We start from the raw sequence: 19749 nt of genomic DNA on the forward strand, positions 1-19749 counted from the left end.
CTTTCGCAACTCAATTTTATACGCAACTACTCCTTTCAGTAAACCACCATTAGTTGACGCAATACATTTGGGACAGCAACAATAGTGCTTTGACTACTGCAAGCATGACCTTGAATTGAAATGAGAAATTAGAAAGTTAGAAAAGAAACATTCAGATATTGGATAGATGGAAAGGAGGTGAATGTAAGGAAACAAAGGAAAACAGAAAGTGCATTTTAGTTGGAAGGAAGGAATTTGTTTGGAGACCATATATATACACTACTATTGTGGCATCACAATGTAGGGTAAATTGTAGAAAAATATTCGACCTAAACTTACAGGATCGACATCCCTGCAAGATAGGTAGCCTTTTTGGATGGTACAACCTGTAGATGAACCAAGAATGCCAAATCAAACCGATAAATCATAGCAGAACCTGTAACCTGTAATCCTTGTAAGAAAGACCAATACATATGAGGTCTTCAGGTAAATACAATACATTAGTAGAAGGCCATATTAATCAGAAAACACACTAAAGAGGTTGCAGTGCAGCTCGATTTTATCTGCAACCACTCCTTTCAGGAAGCCACTATTAGTTGAAGAAATACATTTGGGACAGCAACAATAGTGCTTAGCAAAGGACTTCGGAGAGGGTAGTGGGCAGCAATGTAGACAGGGAATGACGGCGCATGTTGAGAAAAGGATTTTAAGATGTGTAAGAAAAGAAGGAAAAGGATTTTAAGATGCACCGCAAAAGAGATTGTGTAGAAAAAAAAAAGAATGGATTTGTACCATCATCCTAGCATCGTCGTTGGGGATTCTCGCTTCACCACACCTGATTAATGGATCTGTAGAAAAATCATGAGATAAACAGATGAGGTCAAGATTTCCAGTGAATTTGAAGGAAGGAAAGAGAACACGGCATCTAGGAAAGTGGACTTCTCACAGGGGTACTGCATTGGGGGCGCCGGCCATGTGGCAGGAGAGGCGCGATGGAGATGAGCAGGAGCACGGAGAGAGTTGGCAGGTGCTGCGCGGGGTCGCCAATCGCCGGGGCTGGGGACTGGGTGGCCGCCACCGCCAGTTGAGGCGCCGGGCTACGGAGGCAGGAGGTTAGCCGGCTGGGGGCGGAGCCGCGGAGTGGCTGGGCTGTCATGCCGGAGACTGGCTGCGCCGCTGCAACGAGGAACGGAGGATGGGAGGAGAGCCGGCGGCCGCCGCCCGGCGCAGCCGGCACCACGGCGGAGCGGCCGAGGAAGCTGTGGCCGTACGCCGTCAACTCGAAGCGGTGGAGGAAGGTGCTGCCCGTACACGCTGGCCTCCGAGCGGCTGTACGAGGCAACGCAATCGCTGTGCTCGCTCTTGCAGATGAGATGACCCACCAGCCCCCACTAAAATTCCTCAATGCAAGGAAAATTAGAACCATTTACTGTAGCTGATGAGGCAAACCGCTTGGAGGCTCTCACTCACTTTTGGTCTCGGGACGTCCGCCCCTGTTGTGCATCTTGTGTGCAGTTGTTCCTGTCGTGGCCGTGTCTCGAGCAGAAGCGGAGCCTCCTGCAGCCCGACCACCGGTGTTCCTTGGCGACCCACCCCTGCTCCGCGACGAACACAGTCACTGGTGCAGTGTTCTGCCTCTGTGGTTCCCACCGTAGAGCCACCGGGCTCCGGGCCTGTACTCCATCGGGCATGCTGCTTACTGAGGTGTGTCTAATACTTCTATAATCCTACTTAATTAGCGACGTATTCTGTATTTTCTGTTTCCTGGCCTGCAGGTGTGTCTAATACACCTGATGAGCTGCTATGCAATTGAGTTGCTGCTGACGATCGACCAGTGTGCACTGCACTGGGAGGATCTGAGGTGCTGCGCGTGCGTTCCCGGCCGTGGACCAACCGTGTTCGGTTGAAAGATATCTTTTCTCACCAGCTACGCGCATTCACGCCTCTAGATTTGTTTAGCAAAAGTGTACCCATTGCATAATTTTAGCATTATTTTATAGACAAAAAGTGTCATTGTTGTACGATAAGTTAAGATAAGAAATCCATCAACTTTGACCTGATCAGGTATACGGTTATCTTTATAACTGACTATACAGCAGAATCATGTGAAAAAACAAAGGCAATAATACAAGTAGAGATACAGTTGAAACATCATGCATAAAAATACTGGTAGGAGAAGTTAACTAATCCCTTGTGCTAATGCACACGACACAGACCTATGCTATCTATGATACCTCACCGACATCATCATATCTTGCTCCAAACTGTATCTTCTACCAGATTCCTCAAATCTCTGCTCTTCACTAGTCCATGATGGACAGTTCCCTCAATGCTACCATTCTCAAATTCCTCAGTTACAATATCATCTTTCTTGTACTTTTTGTTGGAACCTTGTTGAAGTCCTTCTAGTGTAACTTCAACCTGCCGCATTGTTGGTCTTTGTTCACCTCTTATGTTTTTATAGGATGCTGCAAGCATAACAACTTGTTGTACTTCTGCGCCTTCTTCCTCTAGAACTTGTGGATCCATTATCTGGACATGGTTTCTAGAGGCAAGTAGATTGAGGAAATGTGGAACAAGGCCACCATATTCATTGGACAAATGTGAATAAGTTGGTTTCTTTCTGGTGAGTAGCTCCACGAGAATTACACCAAAGCTATAAACATCACTTTCCTCGGAAAGACGTCCGATGTCAAAGTACTCTGGATCAAGTATGTCACACCCTAAAATTTGCTACTTTTAAAAATAGAGTTAAAATAATTTATTTGTGAATTTTTGTGCACATGAAAACATAGGAAAATAAAAATTTTCATTAATTTAAAATTTATCATAAGGTAGAAACGTGTTTGTTGCATTCATGCCGGTCACACCTCGTGTTTCTATGTGCAAAATGTGTGTTTTATACGTTTAGGAGACGAATATCTATCTCTAGGAATTTTTCAGCTTCTTTCTAGAATTTAATTCCTACCTCCTTCACCTTAATCTTTATGTTCCAAGTTCCCAACAATCTTTTTATGAGCTCCAAATACTTTATTTGGGTTCATCATGTTCTAAAGTATCTCTGAGAATTATCCCCAAATTTTCGGAGGTCTCGGAGTATTTTTCGTGGCTTAAATATCAATTCTGGACTTTTCTATAATTATTTTATCCATGAAATTAATTAATTCCGAAAATAATAAATCTCACATTTATCCCAACGCTCAAAGCCCATGTGCAATAATCCTAATAAATCCTAAAGGCCCATGCATTTATTTACTAATGGACTTTAATGATTATTTAGGCCCATTAGTAAATGTGAAGGGTGCAATATCAATTAGTATCATATTGCTAGTTGATGTAGATATGGGGAGTTTTTCTTCCTATATATAGCTACCAACCCCTTAGGCAAAGCACATCAAAACTATTGTAAGGGGAGCCCCTAGTTTGAGAAATCACTCGTGCAGTAAATTAGATTTTCCTCATCCTTCTCTCGCCATTGCCATCGCCGTCGCGTTGCTCAACCTGGTGCTGCGCCACTGCCGTTCGGCTAGCCGCGCAGCCAAACTGGCTCCACGTCTTGCTGCCTGGCTGCCTGCTGGTCCAACAGGCAGACCATGTCTGGCTTTCATCATCGTCCGCTTCTGTACCTGGTTAGCTTAAATCTGTCAATCTGTTCTCCTAACTCTCATCTGTCAGCTCGCTCTTGCGTGGTCCCATGGTCATTGTGCGAGGTGGTCGTCCGGCTGTCCCATGCAAGTTTCATCGGCCGTGTCTGCTTGCCCATCCATGCCTCTCCAACAAAACGCCGGCGGCAAGCTGCCTGTTCCCAAATTTTGCAAGTCACCGTCGCCCAACATCTGTGTCCTGCAGAAAAAAACAGATATTGTTTTGGCTCTCGGTGAGTTCAGTGCCCAAGGCCATGGTTCCCGTGCACTGTTGTATATCGATCTATATCCAGCTTGCACAGTAAACAATTCGTTTCTACTTATATATATTATGCTTTAATTCTAGAAACTTCATTGTTTACATCTACCCACCGTGGAGCCATATATCAGCCATCGTGATCTGCAGTCTATGTACGTGTATATGCTCGTCCGTCCTTAGAACTCCTAATCCTTCACACAAAAATCGTTTTAACTCCGTTTTGCTCCGTTCAAGTTGCGTTAGATTCATATCGACACGATCTATATGTTAGTGTCCACATGTCTTTCTATATATAGTTAAATATTAAATTGATTAATATACATGCATCCAAATTTTATAATTAAAAGCAATGTAAGTAAATATATCATCTTTCATAATTACTTGCTAACTTGATTAATGGAAACATGAATACGTTTTTAATATATAATATGGTTAGCTTAAACGTCCATCATATACGGTTTGTTCAGATGCTCTCACAATTATTTCTTTTGCAAAGATAAAGCTTATAAAATAAAATATGATTAGCTTCAACTCAGTTTTTAAGTATAAATATGATTTGTTTAATCTAAATTAATGCTACTCACATAGTTTTTTTTTTATTAACATAAATCAAGCTTATAGTCTTATCTTTTCTTTTGTAATATAAAACCTTGTAGTCGTTCCTTTACAACCGTAGTTTCGATTAGCGTGCTTTTCATGTCTGTGTATTCGTAGCGACGTGTAGAATGCCTTTAAAACCTTTTCACTCGATGTTTCATATGTCTGGTGTACTGTTCTAATTTAGTTCTATTGTTTTCTTCGTGTATGATTGCATGGATGCTTGTGTGGTGTATTATGATCTTGTCCAGTCGGTGAGCTATACGTGGTGAATCGAGAAGGAATTCATTGAAGGTTTGGACTAGAAGAAGGATCTGAGTTTAAGGCAAGTATAGCATGGGATCTTCCTTGTTGTCCTATACACCTTTAATCATTTAATTCATACTGCATGTGTCTACCTTGACTGCCATTAAGGAATTCCTAGTCTTTTGTACTTGTACCTTGACACCTTTGGGGTATTGGATTGGGTAGTATGATGCTAGTGCTCAACTAAAGCCATGATCTTGTAACTTGACTAATGGTATATGCAATAAACATTAAAAGATGCTTTTTAGCAACATAGAACCAGGGGGCTAGAGCATTGGGCTATTTTTATGGTGCTCTAGATTCCTCTCCCTAAGGACTTATCTGTAAGTGATCATCCGGGACTTACAGTACAGCTGTGAGGGCTATATTGCTCTGGCTTTAGCTCAGTATGAGGACCTTTTATAGCTTGTTAGTGGTTACCCTTATTGGCGTAAGAATGGCTTGATGAATCGGGTATAGTGCGGCCTCTGTCCCCATGTGTATAGGTTACGTGTCAATGTGCCATAGGGAAGGGGGGCTCTACATCTGTTTGTCGAGTGAATCTAATGGCCCTAACTTGTTACACGAACCTTTGAAAGGCTTTATAGTAAACCCTGCCGACCTTCCTTGGTAGTGTGTCAAGAGGCTGATCACCTCGGGCGAAAGGGTAAATCATGACGCACAGTGAAAGTGTACAACCTCTGCAGAGTGTAAAACTGGTATATCAGCCGTGCTCACGGTCACGAGCGGCCTTGGAACCCTTACGGAATAGATGATGGACACTGATGATACTAATGATAAAGATGTTCACTAATGATTATTGTTTATGCTATTCATTATTCATGTTTACCTGATCATGTGTTTATGGGCTTATGATAAACTTGTTGCTACTCAATTGCTAAAAGATGACTCATTAAAAGCTAATCGCAGTTAACCAGTGTCAGCCGTTTGAGCTTCATGAACCCCATGTTATATTTGTTGAGTACGACATGTACTTACGCTTGCTTTACTTTTTAAATCTTTGGAAAAATCCCGGATGGGTACCAGATTGCTAGAGTTTGGAGGAATTAGGCTTGTGATCAACCAGTTAGTTGTCCCTGTGGATTTGGAGTCTTCGCCTCAAGATCGGAGTTGTCTTTCCGCTGTCTATACTCTGAGGTTATAATCTTTATACTAATACGCTATTTATTTAAACATTGTCTTTTGATATTACCCTTATTTGTAGCTATATGTGAGATTTGACTTCTTGGGCTCACATATGGTGTGTATCTAGTTTTGTTCTTAAAATCGGGTACTACAGAGTATCCAAATGTTCCTTGTACCCTTGTTGTCAACCCTGTGTTGTCTATCGGAATGTACCTTGAAGCTCCAAAGTCGGATATCTTTGATGTCATTGTATCATCAAGAAGTATGTTACTAGACTTGATGCCTCTACGGATTATTGGGATTGAAACTGACGAGTGAAGATAGGCAAGAGAAGTAGCTATCTTGATTGCTATCCTCAACCTGGAATTCTATGATAGTGACCTTTTTGGTTCTTCAATATGAAGACGGTGATAAAGGGTCCCATTGGGAATAAACTCAATACACCAACAATGGCACCTCCGTCTCTAGGAAACATCCAAAGAGTTTGACCACATTCTTATGGTTGATCTGTGAGAGGATTGCTACCTCATTTATGAACTCATCTATTTCTTTCCGGACTGTAATCTTTGACTTCTTGATGGCTACAACATGTTGGTTTCTTCCTAGTCAGTAGCTCGACGAGAATTACACCAAAGCTATAAACATCACTTTTCTCGGTAAGACGACCGGTGTTAAAGTACTCTGGATCCAAGTATCCGAATGTTCCCTGTATCCTTGTTGTCAACCCTTTGTTGTGTATTGGAATGTACCTTGAAGCTCCAAAGGCGGACATCTTTCATGTCATTGTAGCATCAGATCACGATTATTGTCTCCTTCAACCTTCAGATTGCGATTCTAGTCGTTCCTACCCTTCAAAAATATTGCAAACTTCATGGGGGCTCCAAGGGTTCATCAGCGTAGGGGGGGCTCGACCCCCCCACCCCACCCCACCCCACCCCACCCCACCAATAGATTTGTCCCTGTTGTGAAGCAAAAAATAATGAAGTTTAGGCTAAGTGCTGATCTGTATTCAATAGATTTTCTTTTCTGATACAATAATATAATATAGTACGACACTTAATAATTTTATTGCTTTTAGTAGGAAAAATGCTAATATGCTAACTGGTTTGAATTAATAGTTTTTGTCCGATTTACACCAAACAGTATCAATTTGGAACAGTACATAATGCTATACAACAACAAACTAAGAAGTTATGAAAGTGGAGTTTTTTTACCTTAGTTTTGCTTGGAACATAGTCATTCTAAAAGAAGAAAGATAAATTGTAAATACAAATTCATATATTGTGATACAATATCTGTAACTCAACAAAAGAGAGTAAAAAACATTACAAAAGAGGCACTCCTCTCCGTTCTAAATTATAAGTCATTTGACTTCTCTAGATACATTTTTTTGTTATGCATCTAGATACTATGCTACATCTAGGTACAGAGTAAAAGTTTTGTACCTAACAAAACTAAAACGACTTATAATTTGGAATGGAGGGGCTAAAAAATAGTAACGTGAAGCCAAAACATCTATTTTTCATGGAAAACACATATGGTAGATGTGTTTTGCAATTAAATTTTTGGAAAACGGACACGAGGAATGCTATGTAACTATTTATGTTTTTCCCTTTAGCTATAATACGACAATGTCCAATTAACAGTGTATCAAATTAAAATACGGCCTTGATACAAATTTTCATCTGTTGCTAAGGGCAAAAATATTTGTTCATACATTCATTGGTACAGTTAAGGATGAAAACGGTCAGAAACGGTCGAAAAACTCCTAAATTGTTTTCTACTTTTACATTTGAAATACGAAAACGAAAGCGAAAACGGTAAAGCCGGACACGAAAACGAACGCGAACTTATGAAATATCGAGAATTCCGAAAACGAACCAATTCAAGCAGATTTATGTCGAACACGGTCGATATACGAAAACTCAATACGGAATATCGACCCATAGGACCAAGTGCATAACTAAGTACATGCATGATCAAGTTCAAGTGCATATAATAATTAACAAGTGCATGATCCTTGGTCTTAGGTATTTAACACAATAGCCGACACATAAATACAAGTTTAGAATAAGCAATTAATAGATAGCAGGATAATAGGAATTAAAATTAGATGTAGCAACTAGCATACTGTCGGTGTTTTGGACCGGGGGATCCTCAACCAACTAGTGAATTTATGCTACGTGTTCCCAATCTCGGATGGTGATGCAACGAGACACAAGGTTTATACTGGTTCGAGCAATTCGTGCCCTACGTCCAGTCTAGGAGATTGATCTTGTATTCCTTGCACTGAAGTGCTTGTAGTAGGGGGTTACAGGTGAGAGAGGGAGCTAGTCCCAGGTCTCGACGGGGAGTGATGTGGGCTGCTTGAGATGTTGCTCTCAAGCGGCAGGGAAGTGTGCATGTTACAGGGTGTTGTTCTTCGTGAGTGCCTTCGTCCCCCTGAAATGGCCCAAGTCCTTTCCTTTTATAGTTTGAAGGGAGGACAAAGGTAGTACATGTGCTAACTATACGGTGTCGTGTGAACAGAGGCGGCGTGTCCGAGCCCTGTAGCCTATTCCTGTGGCGGTGTAGTCATCGAAATGGTCCATCCCTGGAGCGCTGTGGCGACATGCTGGTCACATCCGATCCTGTGCGTCATGGGAGCTCCAGGGCTGCCTCAGAGCGGGTGCGCCGGTCAGCGTGCGGGTCGCTGTGGATTGACTGTGTGCGAGGCCGAGGCTCGATTGGCGCCGAGGCCGAACCGCGGTGGGGGGTCTCGGCAGACGTGAATCTCGAGATAGCCGAGACCCTGGCGTGGAGTGCCGAGGCCTAGAGGGAGCGGTCGATCTGGTACACTGATTCAGAGGCGATGATGACCCAAGCCAGACTTCCCATGCCGCGTTGTCTTCGGGGCGGGGATTGCGGGGCACAGTGCGGTGCGAGCGTTGATCGTGGGCACAGCGCCAGAATACAGTGGCCGGTAATCCCCGCCGTGCCCCGTCTCAGTCGGTATGGCGCAGATGCGACTTCTTGTCCCGTCGGCCACTCCGTAGTGTTGAGCCATCGTCCGACTGAGATTGCGGGAGTGGTTGACGCATTAATGGGACATGACATGCTGTCGGAAAGGCTGGTCGAGGCGAGAGCGACGGGCTATTGTTGAGCCAGCCTCGAGCGATACGGAGAATAGCTGTCTTGCTCGAGGTTGGACGCACGAGGCCTCGGGCGAGACGGAGATTCGGCTCCTTGCCGAGGCCTTTCGCGAGAGGCCTCGCGCGAGGCGGAGATTTTGTCAGGGCGCCGAGACCTCCCGTGCGAGGCCTCAGGCGAGGCGGAGAATCGATGGGCTCTGACGGGGCCGGTGTTGAACCCATGGCTTACCTTATGGCTTCGTTGTTTTGATGGAATTTAAGTGACTCTTTTGGTGTATGCTCAGGGTACCCCATTCTATGGTACCCGACAGTAGCCCCTGAGCCTCGGGGTGAGTGCGTGCACTCTCACTGAGGGTTTGTCGAGACTTGGCTTGTAGCCGCTCCTGTAGGGATTATGTTTTGCTTCTCAAGGTTTCGGTGGGTGCGCGCGAGCGCACCCGCCGGGTGTAGCCCCTGAGGCCCTGGAGGAGTGGAGTCATTCCTCCAGGGGCTTTTTTCGTGTTTTGAGTGAGGAGTTTTTATCATATTTGTCGAGCCCACAAGTGCGAGTTTGGGTCGCGGGGTCTCGGCAAGGTTGCAGGAAGAGCCCCCTAGCCCCTGCACGGAGCGAGAGGTCCGTCAGGGGTTCCCCTGGCTTTTTGTACGACCCTCACGCTTCCTTTTCGCTCGAATGGAGGGGTGGAATGTGCCAGGCTACCCTCGGTGGGCACGAGCATGGGCACTTCCAGTGAGCTGTTATCGGGTAAGTCCGAGTGGAGGCCCGTGCCCCGTTCGCTAGGGGACGGCTAGCGGTCCAGAGACACACTCCAAGAGTACCAGAGGTTTTCTCTAGTGGGTGCCGAGGCCGTTCGCTGGGCCTCAGTGGCTCGGTGCCTCCCTACGGTGGGATCCCATTCGGAGACCTCCCTGCCAGTCTTGGACATGACTTAGGACGCCCCGAGCGACTGCTTGCTCGGGCCTCGGCCATTCGTGGGCTCGCCCATAGTCGTCCCTGACTCTGTTGCCCTGGGGCAGCTGTCGAAGCCTCAGGGGGCCCAGCCTTCGAACACCTGGACCGTAACGGGCTCGGTGCCCTTTATCGTATTTGTAACGAAACTTCTAGCGTGGGCTTAGGTCGTTTGTCTTTGTCTTGGGTGCAGGAGGAGCCCCCGAGCCTCCGCCCGGAGCGAGAGGGCGGTCAGGGGTCCCCTGGCTTTTTTGTTCGACCCTCACATATCATTTTCGTTCGGATGGAGGGGTTGATTGCCGAGCCCATTCGGGTGCGAGCCGGAGCCGCTGGGTCTTGGCAAGGTTGCAGGAAGAGCCCCCTAGCCTCTGCACGGAGCGAGAGGGCCGTCAGGAGTTCCCCTGGCTTTTTGTACGCCCCTCGTGCATGAGGGTTTGTTTGCCGAGGCCCCTTTAGGCGCGAGCCTGGGTCGTGGGGTCTCGGCAAGGTTGCAGGAAGGGCTCCCAAGCCTCTGCACAGAGCGAGAGGGCCGTCGGGAGCTCCCCTGACTTTTTGTACGACCCTCGCGCTTCCTTTTTGCTCGGAAGGAGGGGTTGTTTTGCCGAGCCTCCTCGAGTGCGAGCCGGGGTCGCTAGGTCTCGGTAAGGTTGCAGGAAGAGCCCCCTAGCCTCTGCATGGAGCAAGAGGTCCATCAGGGGTTCCCCTGGCTTTTTGTACGACCCTCATGCTTCCTTTTCGCTTGAAAGGAGGGGTGGAATGTGCCAGGCTACCCTCGGTGGGCACGAGCGTTGGCACTTCCAGTGAGCTGTTATCGGGTAAGTCCAAGTGGAGGCCCGTGCCCCGTTCGCTAGGGGACGGCTAGCGGTCCAGAGACGCACTCCAAGAGTACCAGAGGGTTTCTCTAGTGGGTGCCGAGGCCGTTCGCTGGGCCTCGGTGGCTCGGCACCTCCCTATGGTGGGATCCCATTCGGAGACCTCCCCGCCGGTCTCGGACACGACTTAGGGCGTCCCAAGCGTTTCGCTTGCTTGGGCCTCGGCCCCGTATGGGCTCGCCCACAGTCGTCCCTAACTCTGTTGTCCTGGGGCGACTATCGAAACCCCTAGGGGCCCAGCCTTCAAACCCCTGGACCGTAATAGGCTCAGAGCCCGGTTCCTTCATCTGAAAGGAATAGGGTGGGGGGAATATCTTTCCCATCGGCTCGGCAACGGCTGGCGCGCCTTTTGAGGTAGTTTTCTAGGGAGACGGAACGACACCTGCTGCCGCAGCAGTCGGGCGTGACATGGTGGATGGGATGTAACTATTCCCGCAATTAATGAGATAAAGGTGGGCGCGTGGGCGGTAGAATCGGATCGTGGTTAACCGCGCCGGATCGAGGGGAAACTTCCCCGATTTTATCGCCCATCCGTTTTGCCTTCACCCTGCATAAATACTCAAAGAGCCTCGCCCCTCCTCACCTTACCTTGCCTGTGTCAGCTCTGCCTCCATCGAGCCGTCGCTAGAGCAGCGGGTGCCGGGAAGAAGAAGGGAGAAGAGTGAGCCAGGGAGAGAGCGAGAAAGAGAGAGAGAGAGAAAAAAACTCACCGCCGCATTCGATCCCTCCACCGCATCCATGGCCAGTGACATCATTGTCATTGAGGTGGACCCCTGAGATCCATCAGACGTCACCAAGGAGATGCTTTAGTCGCTCGTCGATGGCAGACTCCTTCGTCCAGTGACGGACCCCAATAGGTCGGAGTGGATCGCTCCGTCGGGCGAGCCAGAGCCGAGGCCTCACAACAGTTATGTCATGAGCTTTGTCTCCTTTCACGAGCGCGGCCTCGGCGTCCCGGCGGATCGGTTCATGTGGGCGCTCCCGCACTACTATGGCGTGAAGCTCCACAATTTCAACCCCAACTCCATCGCACAGGCAGCCATCTTCGTTGCCGTCTGCGAGGGGTACTTGGGGATTGCTCCCCATTGGGAGTTGTGGCTCCATCTCTTCTGGGCGGGGCATACCACTAAGCCGACGGGCACGTCGGGCACGAGGAAAGCGACGAGGGCCGGCGACTGCACTCTCCAAGTGCGCCAGGACCACCAGCACCTCTACATCCCGGCCCAGCTCACGTCATCCAATCGCCGATGGTACATGAGCTGGTTCTACCTTCGCAACGACGACGGAGGACTTCCCCCCCTATACTAGGCTGATTGTGGGGAGCTGCCCGGAGAGGTGGAAGTATGGCGTCCCGAGGGAGGATCAACCCAAGCTACAACCGCTTCTAGTGGGGCTGGAGAGGCTACGGGGCCGCGGCCTTACCGCAACTGTGGTCGTGGCTGCCTTCCACCACCGGAGGGTGCTGCCGCTGATGGCTCGGTGGCGGCGGTGGCTGTTCGAGATGAGGCCGGATGAGCCCAATGAGGGCATTCGGATGTCCTCCTCTGCCCTTTCCGACGAGGAAATTCTTCGTCGGGTGGGGGAGACGGTAGAGGCGAAGCTGAGGGGCGGCAACTTGACCCCATCGCGATGTGACTGTCGTGGGGGTTCCTCTCGCTGGTAAGTCATGCGCCGCTGTAGCCCCCGAGCCTCCTCCGTTTCTCCTTACTTCTTGTTCCCTTATTTGCGTTCACCATTCCTATAGGGGATGAGGGACGTGCGCTCCTCTCCGCCGCCCGTTCCCGAGGATGCGAGGCGGCGGGCGATCAACCGGGCGCACACCGAGGCGTAGAAAAAACGGAAAGACACCAAGGCGGCGAAGCGCACGAAGAAGACCCTCGTGCGCGAGGAGCTAGACAAGCGCCACCGTCAACAAAGGAAGGATGGCCTCCTGTTGGAGGAATCCCCGTCACCATCGCTGTCGACGGAGGCCTCAGACGGGGATGACGAGGGCGAGATGGGGCGAGGTCCCCTGGACCATCTCCCTAACGTAGTGGAGGTGGTGCCCGAGGCGTTGGCAAGCAGCCTGGCACTCCCGGGAGGAGGAGGAGAAGCAGACCCGGGGTCGGCAATTGCCCGCTCCGGGGCCGAGGCTGACACGCCCAAGGCACGGGCGTTGGGCAAACACACCGTCAGCCCGATGGTCTCAGCCGCGGCGGTGGAGCAAGTGGCGGCAGAGGCGACGCAACTGCTCCCGCAGGGGACCGAGGGGGCGCCGGGGTCCGTTGAGGATCAATCGGCGCCGATGGACACGAAGGCCATGCCTCTACCGCCGCCACCGCCTTTGCGAACAAGGGTTGCCATGGCGAAGCGGTTGCCGCCCCGCTCGAGGTAGGTGTATTTTTGGTGGGGTCGCAGTGCCTTCCGTTCATTCTTTTGTCATGTGCTGACCCTATGATCGTCTTGTCCTTAGCCAGAAGCGGCCTACGGAGGTGCCTACCTTGGTGCCCCTTAAAGCGCTCAAGGTTAACCCTGGCTCCACTGCCCACTGGGTGGTAGAGGCGCAAGCCGCCCTGCATCGTGGCACGGCATCGGCGAGGGCCGACCCGAAGGAGCCGGCCACTCAAGGAGGGGCTGCCGAGGCGGCCCTGACACAGGAAGGGGAGGCAGCGCCTCCGCCCCGGGATGGCGAGGCCCGTGGGTCGGATGCGGCTGAGGTTCCCTTGGCCACCAAGACCACCGGGACCGAGGTCCCTGGGGTTTCACAGGCCGGGGCGACAGAGACTACGGCGCCCGGGACCATCGAGGCCGCTACGGCGGGCACCGGAGCCCTCGCGACCACCGAGGCCACGGTGGCGGAGGCCGAAGCCCCCGAGACCACCGAGGCCATGATTATAGAGGTCGGAGCCCCCGGGACCACCGACGCTGACGTGATAGTGGCGGGGCTGCTGGGCCAGGAAGTGGAGATGAAGGCGGCGGAGGCCTTGGCGGCACCCTTGGTTCAAGGCCCGCCGCCGTTGCGGGAGAGCGCCCGGGAGGTGGAAGTTCTTCCGATCTCCTCCAACGATACTTCCTAGGCACAGGAGATGGCCGGCGTTGAGGTGGCCGGTGTCGTGGACCAGCCGGCTCCAACCTCGGGTGAGGGAAGCTCGGCCCTCGCACGAGTGCGACCTGAGCCCCGCGGGTGGAACCACCCGTGTGTCCTGTGGCAAAGCCGGGATGATCCTGAGGCAAAGCCTCTGTTTGCTCTCAAGGACACGGCCGAGGGCGGTCGCTGGGACACGTTCAAGCAGTACCGCCAGCTGGCGGAGCGGTCTCTACGGACGGCGCTGTCCGTGGTGGCGAACAATTTGCCTGGAGTTGCCCAGGTTCGTGCTTTCTTTTCCCACGCGGTGGTCTTTTTCTGAGTTTTCTTTGTAGGGATTGACCCCTATTCTATTTCCCCTAGGAGCTTGAGACCCGATCTCTTGGGAAGTCGGTCTTCCTCCGCCAGGAGAGGGATGTCTGGGACCAGCTTCAGCGGCAGAAGGGCCTTTTTGCTGGTGCCAACGAGCTCCTGTCGGCGCGGAGCGCAGAGGTGGAGGACCTCCGTCTTCGTTGTGCTGACACGAAGCTCGAGGCGGCCACGGCCCAGGAGCAGCTCACCCCTCTAGTGGCGCAGGTCAAGGAGTTGGTGGAGGAGCTCACCCGCGCGGCCAGTGATCGGGATGCCTTCAGGTCTCGAGCCGAAGAAGCTACAGTCTCGGCCATGGCTCTTGCTGGGCAGCTAGGGGTGGAACAGAATGCGCACCAGCTGACGAAAGGCGCTTTGGATGAGGCTCTTGCAGTGGCTGAGGCCTCGCAAACCGAGGCTGTGGTTTGGAGGGGAAAGGCTGAGGGTGAGTCCTAGTCCCTTTGTTTTATTCGTTTTTTCTCATGTTCGTTCCCTAACTCCCTGGTGTGACGTAGAGCTGGGGAGTGAAGCTTCTAGGGCGGCCGAGGCTTCTCGGGCTGAGGCTCAGCGCCTGAAGGAGAAAGCCGAGGCCTTTCGGGTCGAGGCCCGACACTGGGAGCTTAAGGCCAAGGGTGAGTTCCGTAGGCTTCCGTCCCTATTTAGCTTGTTTTCTCTCTCGCTCAACCCCATTCCGTTTTCCGTGGTGCAGAGTCAGAGGCGGAGGTTACCCGAGCAGCCGAGGCTTCCAGCGCGGTGCAGACGGTGCTCGAGACCGAGATTGGTGAGCACAAGGCGCTGAAGAGTGCCGCCCATGCCGCCTACGAGGCCCTGGTGGTCGAGGGGGTTCAGTCAGGCAGCTCCCTTGGGAGCCGTCTGATTGCACTGAGCGGTCAAGTGCATGAGCGGCTCCGAGGAGCGCTGCACACGGGCGTCAAGTGCGCACTGGCCATCATCGCCTCACACTACGTCGGTGTCGGCCTCCAAGCCATCAGCGATGGCTACGTCTTGCCCGATGATGACGGTGAGGCCGACGAGGTGGTGATGAAGCTGTTTGAGGCGGCGGAAGGCCCTGGCACCGCACTGGCAACGTTGTTTGAAGAAGAGGTGGTCCCTCTGCCGCCGTCTGCCGATGGCGGAGGTGCTAAGCCTTGACCTGGGCCCAAGCGGCCTTGTAAATAGAGTAGGAATTAAATTTGTATCGTAACGCTTGTGGCCGTCGGGGCCTTTCTTTTTAAAGTACTCATGTTTCTTTAATCATTTGTCTTGTATTTCCGAGCCTCTGCCCTCTTATTGTCTCCGATCTGATTTCTTTGCAAAAAACCTCTTTGGAGCCTAAGCCGTCCCCTGGGCAAAAGGTGGTGAGGGAGCGCCATAGCCCGGAGGCTTAGGCTGTCTCGCGACTCAACCGGCCTTCTGGCCCTAAGACGGGCTTTTGGTCCTTGAGTTTTCTGCAATCGATTCGTCAGAGCGTGCTAGAGGGTTTGGCGTAGGAATTTTTTCGAAAAACGACTAAAAAATGGCGCGTGGGACTTTAGGGGGAATCCCCCCTCTAGCCCCCGAGGGAGATTCAGTTCTGCGGTGGTAGAGCCGAGTCTCCCTTATAGTGTTATCGTATTGCCGAGACCAATGATAGGCTCGGGGAACTTCTCAAAAAATTAAAACAACTAAAAAACGGGTTTCAATTGTATTCTGAGAAACAATATATACAATGCTTGGAATCTTAAGGATAAAAGCGACGTAGCTGTTCTATGTTCCAAGCGTTGGTGAAGATTTCGCCCTTTTCATTGGCTAGCTTGTAGGTCCTGGGCTTCAGCACTTGGGCGATGATGTACGGTCCTTCCCATGGCGGGATCAGCTTGTGGCGGCCCTTGTTGCTCTATGCTAGACTCAACACCAGGTCGCCTACCTTCAAGTCTCGGCCTCGGATGCACCGGGCCTGATAGCGCTGTAGGGTCTGCTAGTATTTAGCCGGGTGCAGCAGCGCGACGTCTCGGGCTTCCTCCAGTTGGTCGAGGGCGTCCTCTCGGGTGGTGCGGTTGCTTCATTCGTTATAGGCCTGTAGCCTTAGGGAACCGTATTCCAAGTCAGTGGGGAGGATGGCCTTGGCCCCATAGACCAGGAAGAAAGGCATGAACCCCGTGGCTCGGCTTGGGGTGTTCCTCAGGCTCCAGATGACCGATGGGAGTTCAGCGAGCCATTTCTTGCTAAACTTCTTCAACCGGTTGTAAATTCTTGGCTTGAGGCCTTGTAGGATCATGCCGTTGGCACGTTCTACTTGGCCGTTGGTCCTTGGATGTCCTACGGCTGACCAGGCCACATGGATGTGGTGGTCATCGCAAAACATCAATAATTTTTTACAGGTGAACTGTATCCCGTTGTCGGTGATGATGGTGTTAGGGACCCCGAACCTGTGGATAATGTCAGTGAAGAACAGCACTGCTTGCTCGGATTTGATTCGATTGATTGGACGAGCCTCGATCCATTTGGAGAACTTATCGATTGATACCAGTAGATGGGTGTAGCCCCCGGGGGCCTTTTGTAGAGGCCCGACCATGTCGAGCCCCCACATGGCGAATGACCACGTGATGGGGATGGTTTGGAGGGCCAGGGCCGGGAGATGTGTCTGTTGAGCATAGTATTGGCATCCTTCGTAGGAGCATACTGGCTTGGTGGCGTCGGCGACCGCCGTTGGCCAATAGAACCCTTGACGGAAAGCATTTCCCACGAGCGTCCAAGGCACCGCATGGTGCCCGTAGGCCCCTGTGTGCAAGTCCCAAAGCAGGGCTCGGCCTGCCTCGGCGGTGATGCATCGTTGGAGGACACCGGAGGGACTTTGCCTATACAATTCGTCATTACAGAGGACATAAGTCTTGGCTTGGCGCGCAAGCTGTCGGGCTTCAGTCCTGTCAATAGGAAGCTCCCCCCGATCAAGCCAATCAAGGAACGGGATTCACCAATCCGCGTTTTGGTCAGTCTGGGGAGGCTCGGTGCTGACTTCCATGACCTCAGGCTTGGTCCAGAGAGTCTCAGTAGTAGAGCGGGCGCCGAGCCCCGTCGTGGGTTCGACAGGTGGGCCCTCCTTTGCTACCAAGGTATACTCAATGGAAGGTTTGTAGAGGTCCCTGGCAAAGACGTTCGGGGGGATCGGAGCCCGTGCCGAGGCCATCTTTGCCAGTTCGTCGGCGGCCTCGTTGTAATTCCGTGCGATGTGGTTTAGTTCGAGACCGTTGAACTTGTCTTCTAGGCGACGTACCAACTTGCAGTAAGCCTCCATTTTGGGGTCGAGGCAGTTTGACTCCTTCATGACTTGATCGACGACGAGCTATGAGTCGCCTCGGACGTCGAGACGTCGTACCCCAAGTTCGATGGCGATCTACAAGCCATTGACGAGGGCCTCATACTTGGCCGCGTTGTTGGAGGCAGCGAAGTGGAGCCGCACCATGTAGCGCATGTGTACTCCGAGGGGCGAGATGAAGAGGAGACCCGCGCCTGCCTCGGTCTTCATCAGAGACCCGTCGAAGTGCATGGTCCAGCATTCTGTCTGGACTTGAGCAGGTGGTAATTGGGTGTCGGTCCACTCTGCCACAAAATTGGCCAAGACCTGAGACTTAATCGCTTTCCGAGGCGCAAAATTCAAGGCTTCCCCATAAGCTCGATAGCCCACTTGGCTATCCTGCCTGAGGCTTCTCGGTTGTGGACTATCTCTCCCAAGGGGAAAGACGATACCACTGTCACTGGGTGGGACTCGAAGTAGTGACGCAGCTTGCGCCGGGCCAGGACTACGGCGTAGACCAGCTTCTGGATGTGGGGGTAGCGTATTTTGGTCTCGGAGAGCACCTCGCTGATGAAGTAAATAGGTCGTTGGGTGGGCAGAGCATGCCCTTCTTCCGGCCTTTCTACTACTACGGCAGCGCTGACCACTTGGGTTTTCGCGGCGACATAGAGTAAGAGGGCCTCGTCCCTGGTCGGGGGTACCAGGATAGGAGGATTAGTGAGCAGTGCTTTAAGCTGGGCGAGGGCTTCTTCGGCCTCGGGGGTCTAGAAAAAGCGTTCAGATTTTCTCAAGAGGCGATACAGAGGCAAGCCTTTTTCACCGAGGCGCGAGATGAAGCGGCTCAGGGCCGCAAGGACATCCCATGACCCTCTGTACTCCCTTGAGGTCTCTGATTGGTCCCATGTTGGTTACGGCCGAGACCTTCTCTGGGTTGGCTTCGATGCCGCGCTCCGAGACTATGAATCCCAAGAGCATGCCTCGGGGGACCCTCGAACACACACTTCTTGGGATTGAGCTTGATGCCCTTCTCTCTAAGGCATTTGAAGGCTATCTCCAAGTCGTTGACGAGATCTTCGGCCTTTCTGGACATTGACCACGATGTCGTCCACATAGGCCTCGATGGTTCACCCAATGTGGTTGCCAAAGACCTGGGTCATGCACCGCTAGGTATGTGGCCCCCACGTTTCTGAGGCCGAAAGGCATAGTCACGTAGCAGTACATGCCGAATGGGGTGATGAACGAAGTCGCGAGCTGGTCGGACTCTTTCATCTTAATTTGATGGTAACTAGAATACGCATCAAGGAAAGATAGGGTCTCACACCCCGCAGTGGAATCAACGATCTGATCGATTCGGGGTAATGGGAAGGGGACTTTTGGACAAGCTTTATTCAAACCGGTGTAGTCTACACACATCCTCCATTTCCCATTTTTCTTCCTAACTAACACGGGGTTAGCCAACCACTCTAGGTGGGACACTTCCTTGATGAACCCAGCCACCAAGAGTTTCTGCACTTCCTCACCGATGGCCCTACGCTTTTTCTCGTCGAATCGGCGCAGGCGTTGCTTCACCGGTCTAGAGCCGGCATAGATGTCCAAGGCGTGCTCGGCGACCTCCCTCGGTATGCCCGGCATGTCCGAGGGATTCCATGCGAATATATCAACATTCGCATGGAGGAAGTCGATGAGCACGGCTTCCTATTTGATGTCGAGGGTGGTGCTGATTCTCAGCGCCCGGTCGTCGGGGCAGGCGGGGTCGACCAGGACGAGCTTGATGGCCTCCGCGGGCTCGAACACCCCTGCACGAATGCTTGGGGTCAGGCGCCTCGCCACTGAGTTGGTCGAGGCTGGCGATGATGGTCTCGGCCTCCGCGAGAGCCTCGGCGTACTCGATGCACTCGAATGTCGCAGTCATATGCATGTTCGTACATGGACTCAATCATGATGATACCACTGGGGCCTGGCATCTTGAGCTTGAGGTAGGTATAGTTGGGGACTACCATGAACTTGGCGTAGCATGGCCGCCCCAGGATGGCGTGGTAGGTTCCTCCGAACCCGACCACCTCGAAGGTAAGAACCTCCTTGCGGTAGTTGGAGGGGGTTCCGAAGCAGACGGGAAGGTCGATGCGCCCGAGGGGTCACGTGCATTTCCCTGGCATGACGCCGTGGAAAGGTGCGGCGTCGCCTCGGAGCCTCGACTGGTTGAT

General features: G+C 51.6%; 1 long non-coding RNA gene across 1 annotated transcript; it reads right to left on the reverse strand.

The window, feature by feature from the left end:
- Positions 1–372: 372 nt before the first annotated feature.
- On the reverse strand, positions 373–1346 carry LOC136481670 (uncharacterized). Its single transcript, XR_010764808.1, has 3 exons — positions 926–1346; positions 772–827; positions 373–621 (listed from the first exon to the last, which is right to left on the reverse strand). It is a non-coding gene; the product is annotated as an uncharacterized lncRNA (long non-coding RNA).
- Between the last annotated feature and the right edge of the window lie 18403 nt (positions 1347–19749).

Source organism: Miscanthus floridulus, chromosome 9 (assembly GCF_019320115.1).
Source record: "Miscanthus floridulus cultivar M001 chromosome 9, ASM1932011v1, whole genome shotgun sequence".
Classification (NCBI taxonomy): domain Eukaryota; kingdom Viridiplantae; phylum Streptophyta; class Magnoliopsida; order Poales; family Poaceae; genus Miscanthus; species Miscanthus floridulus.